The sequence below is a fragment of the Podarcis muralis genome, chromosome 18 (assembly GCF_964188315.1).
Source record: "Podarcis muralis chromosome 18, rPodMur119.hap1.1, whole genome shotgun sequence".
NCBI classification, from domain to species: Eukaryota; Metazoa; Chordata; class Lepidosauria; order Squamata; family Lacertidae; genus Podarcis; species Podarcis muralis.
In genome coordinates, this window is record NC_135672.1 from 11,748,628 (window position 1) to 11,759,984 (window position 11,357).

General features: G+C 47.3%; 1 protein-coding gene across 1 annotated transcript in view; it reads left to right on the forward strand.

The window, feature by feature from the left end:
• The first annotated feature begins 686 nt into the window (after positions 1-686).
• The window catches only part of TBXA2R (thromboxane A2 receptor), a 19,813-nt gene continuing 9,142 nt past the window's right edge, over positions 687-11,357 (forward strand). Inside the window, exon 1 of the mRNA XM_077921818.1 lies at positions 687-1,189. The gene's annotated coding sequence lies outside the window, so the exon portion shown is untranslated. The remainder of the gene's footprint in view (positions 1,190-11,357) is intronic.

Genomic DNA, 11,357 nt, shown 5'->3' on the forward strand with positions numbered 1-11,357 from the left:
GGAAGCCGGTCAGTCTGCGAATCATTTCCCTTCCTCCCGAAAGGAGAGTCAAACTTTCTAAGTCCTTGCAACCATGAGGTCTAGAAACTTGATATAGGAAAGCTTTTAGACATTTTCTGCTGCAACCATGAGGTCTAGAAACTTGAGATTTAGGCATTTTTTCTTGCAACCATGAGGTCTAGAAACTTGATATATGAATACTTTTAGGCATTTTCTCTTGCAACCATGAGGTCTAGAAACTTGATATATGAATACTTTTAGGCATTTTCTCTTGCAACCATGAGGTCTAGAAACTTGATATATGAATACTTTTAGGCATTTTCTCTTGCAACCATGAGGTCTAGAAACTTGATATACGAATACTTTTAGGCATTTTCTCTTGCAACCATGAGGTCTAGAAACTTGATATATGAATACTTTTAGGCATTTTCCTTCAACCATGAGGTCTAGAAACTTGATATAGGAATACTTTTAGGCATTTTCTCTTGCAACCATGAGGTCTAGAAACTTGATATATGAATACTTTTAGGCATTTTCCTTCAACCATGAGGTCTAGAAACTTGATATTTGGGCATTTTCTCTTGCAACCATGAGGTCTAGAAACTTGATATAGGAATACTTTTAGGCATTTTCTCTTGCAACCATGAGGTCTAGAAACTTGATATATGAATACTTTTAGGCATTTTCCTTCAACCATGAGGTCTAGAAACTTGATATTTGGGCATTTTCTCTTGCAACCATGAGGTCTAGAAACTTGATATTTGGGCATTTTCTCTTGCAACCATGAGGTCTAGAAACTTGACATGCAGGGATTAATAGAATTAATTAAGAGAAAATAGATTAATAGAAAATAAAAAGCTGTCATGAGGTCTAGAAACTTGATATACCTCCCAAAAGCCTCTTCCCAAAAAGCCACCGGTCCAAAGAAGTTCTCCCGTTTTCCCTCCAGGGGGAAAAGCTCCTCCAAGTCTCCTCCTTTATCTCTCTCTCTCTGCAATCTTTTCCCTGAAAAGGGATGAGCCGCCCAGCCTCCTCTCTTTTGGTCCCTCCCTTTTCCCTACCCAGTTCTCCAAAAAAAAAGCGATTTTTCTCAGATGCTTCAGAGAGACGAAGTGGGGCAAAGGGACCAGTCTCCTCGCTGACTCCCAAGAATTAGCGCTCAACTTCTGGGAACTTGGTCTAGAAAAGGGTATGTAGCCCAAATCCTTGTTTTAAGGGTGATGGTGATGGTTTTTATACTGGTTTTTATGCTGGTGGTGGTGGGTCTTTTGCAAGCCTGATGGTTTTTCTTTTTAGCAAAGGCTTGTTGGAGCACATCCTCCAGCCGGGAGGGAAAAAAAGGGGTTTTATTTCAAGGCTCAGAAGGGGAAGCGAGGCTCCGGGAGAGATAAGGGAAGAGGGAGAGGGAGGGATGGGGAGAAGGGACTGGAGGGGAGAGGGAGGTGGGCAGTGGAAGAGGGGAGGGGGGAGGGAAGGAAGAAAAGAAAGAAAGAAAGAAAGAAAGAAAGAAAGAAAGAAAGAAAGAAAGAAAGAAAGAGATGGGTATTGAAGAGGGAAGGGGATGGGGGAGGGAAGGAAGGAAGGAAGGAAGGAAGGAAGGAAGGAAGGAAGGAAGGAAGGAAGGAAGGAGAGAGAGATGGGTATTAAAGAGGAAAGGGGGAGGGAGAGAGGGAAGGAAGAAAAGGAAGGAAGGAGAGAGAGAAAGAAAGAAAGAAAGAATGAAAGAGGAAAGAAAGAAAGAAAGCAGGAAGGAGGGAGAGAGAGATGGGTATTAAAGAGGAAAGGGGGAGGGAAGGAAGAAAAGGAAGGAAGGAAGGAGAGAGAGGGAGAGAGAGAGAAAGAGGGAGAGAGAGATGGGTATTAAAGAGGAAAGGGGGAGGGAAGGAAGGAGAGAGAGAGAGAAAAAGAAAGAAAGAATGAAAGAAGAAAGAAGGAAGGAAGGAAGGATGGAGAGAGAGATGGGTATTAAAGAGGAAAGGGGAGGGGGAGGGAAGGAAGGAAGGAAGGAAAGAAAGAAATGAAGAAAAGAAAGGACGGAAGGAAGGAAGGAAGGAAGGGAGGGAGGGAGGGAGGAAGGAAGGAAGGAAGGAAGGAAGGAAGGAAGGAAGGAAGGAAGGAAGGAAAGGCAACATGTTCTCACCCAGAAGCCCTCATTTCGCCTTCTTAGGCTCTGAAAGTTGCTATGGGCAAAGGAGAGATGCACTCTGCACGCGATCAGAGGCACTGGGGGCCTCAAATTCTCTTGCGGAGAGGCAGGACAAAGACAGAGTAAGATGAAAGAATGGAGAACTGAAGGCCCTCTCCTGTCATTCAAGATACATTGTTTGGGGGGGGCATTTGATGTGTGTCCCCATTTAATTTGATCCCTGTGTACTCCCTGTCCGTCGCTGGCTCCTGAAGGAGTGCCTTCCTCACTTTACCCATCCTTAAAAATTTACATTTATATATATTATTTATCATTTTCGGCTTTAAAACAGTCATATAAATGGCAGAATTTAAATGACTGAATTTAATACATTAGACTTCCCTTTCCCCCTCTGTTTCGTTTTCCTTTTTGCATATTCTAATTAATTCCCTTTTTTCCCCCTTTCCTGATTCCAGTTATACATTAACTGCTTGGTTTATTCTAACCCTAAAGTTGTTTGCAATCATTTTTCAAACATGCTACGAATCTTCCCCCTGTTCTTTTTTTAAAGAATTATTTATTCCTGATCTGGTTTAATTCTACCTTTTCTTTTATCCATCCCGAATCTTTAAACATTGGGCTTCCTTGAAATTCGGCAATGAGTTCTGGTATTACTCTGAGAGTTGTCAATCCGGAACGTCGCCATTATGGGCAGTAATGATTGACAGCTGTCAAGACTCCATCCAATTGTCTCTGATTTGCTTTCTAATCTCGAACGATAAGGCTATCGAGTCACGATGGCTGTATATTGCCTTCAGTCTCTGATAAAGCATTCTTGTAAAACAAAACAAAAAAGCATTTTCCCCAGCCTTGCCAAAGAACAATTATACAGGACTCTCTTGTTTTTGGTTTTTTCCAATTCCAATTTCATTATTCTGTTAAAATAGAAAAAAAAGGAGAGATACATTTCATCAAATTGACTTCTCCCGCTCCCCCTTTCTGCAGTTACCTATATTGTTAACACTTATCGCTGCACCCCTAATTTTAATCTCCTTATATATATTATTATTATTATTTTATACTCCCTTCAAATAATAATAATAATATAATAATAATAATAATTTATTATTTGTACCCCGCCCATCTGGCTGGGTTTCCCCAGCCACTCTGGGCGGCTTCCACAAAGACCAAAAATACACTAAGATGTCACACATTAAAAACTTCCCTGAACAGGGCTGCCTTAAGATGTCTTCTGAATGTCAGGTAGTTGTTTATCGCTTTGACATCTGGTGGGAGGGCGTTCCACAGGGAGGGCGCCACCACCGAGAAGGCCCTCTGCCTGGTTCCCTGTAGCTTTGCTTCTCGCAATGAGGGAACCGCCAGAAGGCCCTCGGGAGATGGACCCAGGTGTCCAGGCTGGACGATGGGGGTGGAGACGCTCCTTCAGGGATACTGGGCCATTTAGGGCTTTCAAGGTCAGCACCAACACTTTGAATTGTGTTTGGAAACGTCCTGGGAGCCAATGTAGGTCTTTCAAGACCGGTATTATATGGTCTCTGTGGCCGCTCCCAGTCCCCAGTCTGACTGCCGCATTCTGGATTAGTTGTAGTTTCCAGGTCACCTTCAAAGGTAGCCCCACAGAGAGCGCATGGCAGTAGTCCAAGCGGGAGATAACCAGAGCATGCACCACTCTGGCCAGACAGTCTGCGGGCAGGGAGGGTCTCATCCTGCGTCCCAGATGGAGCTGCCCTGGACACAGAATTGACCTGCGCCTCCATGGACAGCAGTGAGACCAGAATGACCCCCAGGCTGCGCACCTGGTCCTTCGGGGGCACAGTGACCCCATTCAGGACCAGGGAGTCCCCCACACCTGCCCGCCCCTGTCCTGTCCCCCCAAAACAGCACTTAACTGCTCAGTCTTAAGTCAGTCCAGTTTAAGGTATGTTTTTTTTTACAACTGTTCCGAAATTCCCCCCATTCAGTATTTAAAAAGTCCGCCGTCTCGATTTCTTGTTCTTCCGGGAAGTTTCTTCCCATTTGTCAATATTCCGTTAGTTTTAATTGCCAGTCTTCTTCAGTTGGAAATGACTCTTTTTTTTTTCCATTTCTGGGTGTATATCGTTCTGGCAGCATAGAAAAACAGTTTCTCATGATCTTTAGGTAGCTCAGAGTCCAATATTCCTAACAGGAATACTTCCGGTTTCTTAACAATAATAAATAAATTCAGGAGACAAAGAAACAAATGGATAAATGCGAGGAACAAGTACGGATGAATGAATCTTCGTTTGCGTCAGCCATCGGCCATTGCAATAAAACAACAACACAATATAAAAAGAATAGAAATAAAAAGTCAATTATGTACAATACATTTTAGGGTTTTGAATAGTGGATCTTATTCTGATTGCCCCAGCGAAAAACCTTGCCACCTTTGCCGTCACCTGCTCATCTGGATCTGCCAAGAAAAAGGACACTTACTTACTTACTTTATTCCTTCTTTCCTTCCTTCCTCCCCCCCCCCTCTCTCTGTCTCCCTTCCTTCCTTCCTTCCTTCCTTCCTTCCTTCCTTCCTTCCTTCCTTCCTTCCTTCTCTCTCAGTTTCTTTTTCCTTCCTTCCTTCCTTCCTTCCTTCCTTCCTTCCTTCCTTCCTTCTCTCTCAGTTTCTTTTTCCTTCCTTCCTTCCTTCCTTCTTTCTCTCTCTCTCTCTCTCTCCCTTCCTTCCTTCCTTCCTTCCTCCCTCCCTCCCTCCCTCCCTCCCTCCCTCCCTCCCTCCCTTCCTTCCTTCCTTCCTTCCTTCCTTCCTTCCTTCTCTCTGTTTCTTTTTCCTTCCTTCCTTCCTTCCTTCCTTCCTTCCTTCCTTCCTTCCTTCCTTCCTTCCTTCCTTTCCTCTCTCTCTCTCTCTCTCTCTCTCTCTCTCTCTCTCTCTCCCTTCCGCCCTTCCTTCCCTCTCAGTTTCTTTTTCCTTCCTTCCCCCCCCCTCTCTTCTCCATCTCCCCCCCCCCTCTCTCTCATCTTGACCTACCAAGAGAAAGGACCCTGGGGCAGTGGCTGGGGGTGATAATCTCATTCCTCAAGTATTTATCAAGAGGGCAAGTCAGAAGGGCGTGCGCCACCAATTCGGGACTGCCGTCTCCACAGGAACATTTTTCGTGTTGGAATCGTCCCTCAAATCCATCCGAGGGCAAGACATTCAATCTCGCGAGCGTAAAAGCGCGTCTATATTTTAGAGCAAGCAAGTGAATCTTCTCATTCCCTGCATCCTCAGATCTCTGCTCTCTGTCAGGATTCGAAACGCGCTTTTCCTCCTCCCTCCTCCTCTTTCCTTCCTTTCCTCTCTGCAATATGGACAGTCAGGAAAGGAAAAAAACCACACGCTTTTCATGTGAAACCCTATCCCCCCACTGCGCCGAAATGAATCTCTCTCGTGTGTCAGCTCGGCTTTCGAGTCTCCAAATATTTGGACGCTCCTTTCAGCCGTCACTTAGCCTGGATCTAAACATTTCGGTTCATTTTGGCAGCCATAAATCTCCCTCCCGTCTTCAAGAGCTTAGGCTGAGCGTTCTTGAGAGGGTGCCGTACAGTTCTGGAAAACGCGTGTTGCCTGGGAGTTCAGAAGCAGCCAGGGGCTAAAAAAACACAAAACCGGTCGATTCCCAGGGTCTGGGTGCAGAGGAAGGACGGCAGGATCTGTCCCTAGTTTCTCGCGCGTCCACAAAGAACGCCGTGAACCCAGATTGCCGAATCAATCACCGTCATATTTTCAAAACATGCCAGGGCCAACTACGAAAGAGACAGAGAAATCGCGAACAATCTTGCAAACGACATCAGCCCTGGGAGATTGCATGAAACAGAAAATAAAAAGTTAGGGACGTTGCCGTGATGAAATCCTAGCCCTCCTCTGAGCCAATATTATTTATTGCTCCGACATGAAGCCCAATCTGTGCCAGTTACAGAGAGGGATCTGGGTCGGTCACCCAGATTTTAAGATGCAACAAGGTTATCTGACCCTCCAAAACAGGCGTGGAAGGAGAGACTTGATGCAATTGGTGGCGAAACATGAGATAAGGAGATTCCTGCTGCATTGCGCCAGTGCGTAACTTCCGATTAAAATAGGCACGTCCTATACAGTAATAGGGACGCGAGTGGCGCTGTGGGTTAAACCGCAGAGCCTAGGACTTGCTGATCAGAAGGTCGGCGGTTCAAATCCCCGCAATGACGGGGTGAGCTCCCGTTGCTCGGTCCCTGCTCCTGCCAACCTAGCAGTTCGAAAGCACGTCAAAGTGCAAGTAGATAAATAGGTCCCGCTCCAGCGGGAAGGCAAACGGCGTTTCCGTGTGCTACTCTGGTTCGCCAGAAGCGGCTTAGTCCTGCTGGCCACATGACCCGGAAGCTGGACACCGGCTCCCTCGGCCAATAAAGCGAGATGAGCGTCGCAACCCCAGAGTCGGCCACGACTGGACCTAATGGTCAGGGGTCCCTTTACCTTTACCTATTCATTAATAATAATAATAATAATAATAATAATAATAATAATAATAATACTACAGTGGAACTGTTTGCCAGAAGGTGATGGGCCCAGTGGCCATGATCTTCGTTTTTGATGTTGAGCTTCAGACCATATTTTGCGCTCTCCTCTTTCACCCACATTAGGCTCCATGGAGGCTCCATGGCGCAGTCCCGGCTGACGGCCTTTGGCCGACAAAAACCCCCACCCGTGGCATTTTATCTAAATCCCCTACCGACGCCCCGTAAGCCACCGGCCCGTCTTGGCACATTGCAGATTCCAGAAATGGATTGTGCACCGGGTGGGAGAGGCTGGCGGCTTCTCGCCCCTTTCCCAGACCCTGGGAACAACTCGGGTCACGACCCCTGGGTCATTAGAAAAGAATGTCAGCCAGCTGCAGGAGGAAGATAGCGGGTCTCCGGTTATCAAGCCATACAAGGAAAAAGCTCTGGGAAGGAGAGATAACTCTGGCACACTGCAAAGCGTGGTGCCCACAGACGCTGCGCCAATTTTGGGACTTCTTCGTGACCCACACGGAGAGCAGCCTCAGTGCCCTTTGCAATTTGCACCCTCTCTAAATCTGCATCCTTCCCGTCACCCTCCTTCCTCGGTAAGGTAAAAAGGTAAAGGACCCCTGGACGGTTAAGTCCAGTCAAAGGCGACTCTGGGGTTGCGGCGCTCATCTTGCTTTCGGGCCGAGGGAGCCGACGTTTGTCCACAGACAGCTTTCCGGGTCACGTGGCCAGCAGGACTAAACCGCTTCTGGCGCATGACGGAAACCAGAGTGCACGGAAACACCGTTTACCTTCCCGCCGCAGCGGTACCTATTTATTTCGGTACCCGAAATGTCCCGCTTTTCCCTAGGATGTCCCTATTTTCATTGGGAGAAGAGCAATCCATGGGATTCTCAAGAGTCTCCTCCAGCACCGTAACTCAAAAGCATTCATTCTTCGGTGATCAACCTTCTTTGTGGTCCAGCTCTCACTTCCATACATCACTGCTGGGAAAACCAGAGCTTGAACTATACAGACCTTTGTTGGCAAGGTGATGTCTCTGCTTTTTAAGATGCTGTTCAGGTTTGTCATCGCTTTTCTCCCAAGAAGCAGGCGTCTTTTAATTTCGTGGCTGCTGTCACCATCTGCAGTGATCATGGAGCCCAAGAAAGTAAAATCTCTTACTGCCTCCATTTCTTCCCCTTCTATTTGCCAGGAGGTGATGGGCCCAGTGGCCATGATCTTCGTTTTTTTTTATGTTGAGCTTCAGACCATATTTTGTGCTCTCCTCTTTCACCCTCATTAAAAGGTTCTTTAATTCCTCCTCACTTTCTGCCATCAAGGTTGTGTCATCTGCATATCTGAGGTTGTTGATATTTCTTCTGACAATCTTAATTCTGGCTAGGGATTCATCCAGCCCAGCCTTTCGCATGATGAATTCTTCATATAAATACCGTATTTTTCGTTCTATAAGACGCACCAGACCATAAGACGCACCTAGTTTTTGGAGGAGGAAAACAAGGAAAAAAATATTCTAACTCTCAGAAGCCAGAACAACAAGAGGGATCGCTGCGCAGCGAAAGCAGCAATCCCTCTTGCTGTTCTGGCTTCTGGGATAGCTGCGCAGCCTGCATTCGCTCCATAAGACGCACACACATTTCCCCTTACTTTTTAGGAGGGGAAAAGTGAGTCTTATAGAGCAAAAAATACGGTAAATAAGCAGGGAGACAATATACAGCCTTGCCATACTCCTTTCCCAATTTTGGACCAATCAGTTGTTCCATATCCAATTCTAACTGTAGCTTCTTGTCCCACATAGAGATTTCTCAGGAGACAGATGAGGTGATCAGGCACTCCCATTTCTTTAAGAACTTGCCATAGTTTGCCCAACCAATTAAGCATCCATAAATAAAGGAGCGAAGCTGCCAAAGAAATATTAAGGCCGTGGAGACGATGCGCAGAAATTAAGGCAGCGGCCATTGACACTGAGGAGAGCGGAAGGGCGAAATTCGGAGCCTGGTTTTGGCCTCTCTGCTCACAAGGTCGTTGACAGGTCCGTTCCCAGGCCAGCTCGTCTTTGTTGGCATTTGCGAGGCAAAACAAAACATCAAATTCCTTCCCTCCAGCGAAGCTTTCCGAGCTGAAGGGTTTATTTTTAATTTCTGCTAATGGCAGGCTGAGGCCGGCAGCCGTGGATGGGAAAGGGGGAAAGCTGGAAGCAGTTTTTGGACCCATTGCTTGGGGACTTTCAGAGGACTCACAGATGGCCAAGGGGACATTCCTTCGGCTTGAGTGTGCCTGGGGGTGTCGGGACGGAGATAAATCGATAAATTCGCCCCGCCTTCCTAGCAAGACGATCGAGTTGGGAGGCGGAAGTGGCGAGGCAAAAATGGAGCGATGAAAGAAGAAGCCGAAGCAAAACCCGGGAATTAACAGGGTTTCAGCTAGCAGGCACCAGCCATCAATTCCCATTAAAGGCAGCAATACTCATTTGCCGAAAGATCGGAAGCTGTTAGCCCAGTGACCCCATCCCCTCCAACGTTTCTCCTGTGAAAATAGGGACGTCCTATTCCATCCCCTCCAACGTTTCTCCCCTGAAAATAGGGACGTCCTATTCCATCCCCTCCAATGTTTCTCCCCTGAAAATAGGGACGTCCTATTCCATCCCCTCCAATGTTTCTCACCTGAAAATAAGGACGTCCTATTCCATCCCCTCCAACGTTTCTCACCTGAAAATAGGGACGTCCTATTCCATCCCCTCCAACGTTTCTCCCCTGAAAATAGGGACGTCCTATTCCATCCCTTCCAAGGTTTCTCCCCTGAAATTGGGACGTCCCAAGGAAAAGAGGGACATTCTGGGATCAAATTGGAAACCAGAACGGCTTCTGTAAATCCTGGGCAGTCCTGGGAAAACAGGGTCCCATTCTAGGAGACGACACCACAGGGTGTGGAAGGTTTTGCATCTCAAGTTGGGGTTTTGAGAGCCGTAAAAAGAGCCCATTCTGGTGCTGGAGGAGACTCTTGAGAGTCCCATGGACTGCAAGAAGATCAAACCTCTCCATTCTGAAGGAAATCAGCCCTGAGTGCTCACTGGAAGGACAGATCCTGAAGCTGAGGCTCCAAGACTTTGCCACCTCATGAGAAGAGAAGCCTCCCTGGAAAAGACCCTGATGTTGGGAAAGATGGAGGGCGCAAGGAGAAGGGGACGACGGAGGACGAGATGGTGGGAGAGTGTTCTCGAAGCTGCCAGCATGAGTTTGACCAAACTGCGGGAGGCAGTGGAAGACAGGAGGGCCTGGTGTGCTCTGGTCCAGGGGGTCACAAAGAGGCGGACACGACTAAACAACTCAACAACAACAAAAAGGGCGCTGGAGCAGGCTTTCCTGGGAAGTTGGCAACCTGGCCAGCTTCTGAGTTTTCCTGGCTGCCGGAGGATGTCTGCGCGCCTTTTCCGTTGAGGTGGAGACCTTCCCCCAGGCGTGTTCCTACAAGCCCCAAAGACAGGAATTTAGGTTGTGTCCTCAGTCCTCCTCAGTTTCTTCCGGGCTTCAACCGTATATCCACACACTCCAAATGCAACTTTTTTGAAGGGCGAGGGATGAATTGGCGCTGTCATAAATTGCCCAGGACACGATTCTCTGCAGAAATCGATTCCTGCGTGGAACAATTGGGTATGTTTAGATGCAATGCCTGCCTGCTGGTATCTGGAAGGAAACAGGGCAAATTAATTTATTCTCTCTTTTCTCCCGGGGGGATGGCGGAAGGAGATCAGGCCCATTCATCCGAATGGGTCTACTCTAAGTAGGACGCAGTGCACAGGGGGAAGGGCAGCAGTACAGTGGCAAAGTGTCGGCTTTGCAGCTCGGAGGTGCTGGGTTCGATTCCTGCCACCTCCAGGTAAGGCTTGGGTCTGAAACCTCGTCCAGCTGCTGTCCGTCAGTGCAGGTGTTATAAGAAAAATCGGCTCCTATTCCCTTATGGGGTGTTCCAGAGCCCGTCTAGAGTCCTTAAGTGGCTTCCCTATCGGTAGGAGAAAATAACAGGCCAAGCAGACAACACAAAAGGAAAGAGGAAGGAGGAGGGAAGAGGAAACCGAGCGAGCTCAGGCTCCAAAACTCTTTCGCTTGTAGTTTCTGCAATCTCCAGATGCAATCTCCAGATGAGGCACGGCTAAGGGAGCTGGGCATGTTTAGCCTGGAGAAGAGGAGGTGAAGGGGTGATATGATAGCCATGTTCAAATATATAAAAGGATGTCATATAGAGGAGGGAGAAAGGTTGTTTTCTGCTGCTCCAGGGAAGCGGACACGGAGCAATGGATCCAAACGACAAGAAAGAAGATTCCACCTAAACATTAGGAAGAACTTCCTGACAGTAAGAGCTGTTCGACAGTGGAATTTGCTGCCAAGGAGTGTGGTGGAGTCTCCTTCTTTGGAGGTCTTTAAGCAGAGGCTTGACAACCATATGTCAGGAGTGCTCTGATGGTGTTTCCTGCTTGGCAGGGGGTTGGACTCGATGGCCCTTGTGGTCTCTTCCAACTCTATGATTCTATGATTCTAATATCTGCTTGTGCAATGTGAGAAACGTGAGGCTGGACCAGGCAGATCTTTACGACGAGTTATTAAGGAAATAGAGGACATCTTTTCATGCTCTTGTTATAAGAAAAAAATAACTGCTCCTTTTCCCTTATGCGGTATCTAAGAGCCCATGATTATGATTTATGTGTGAGGATAATTGCTAA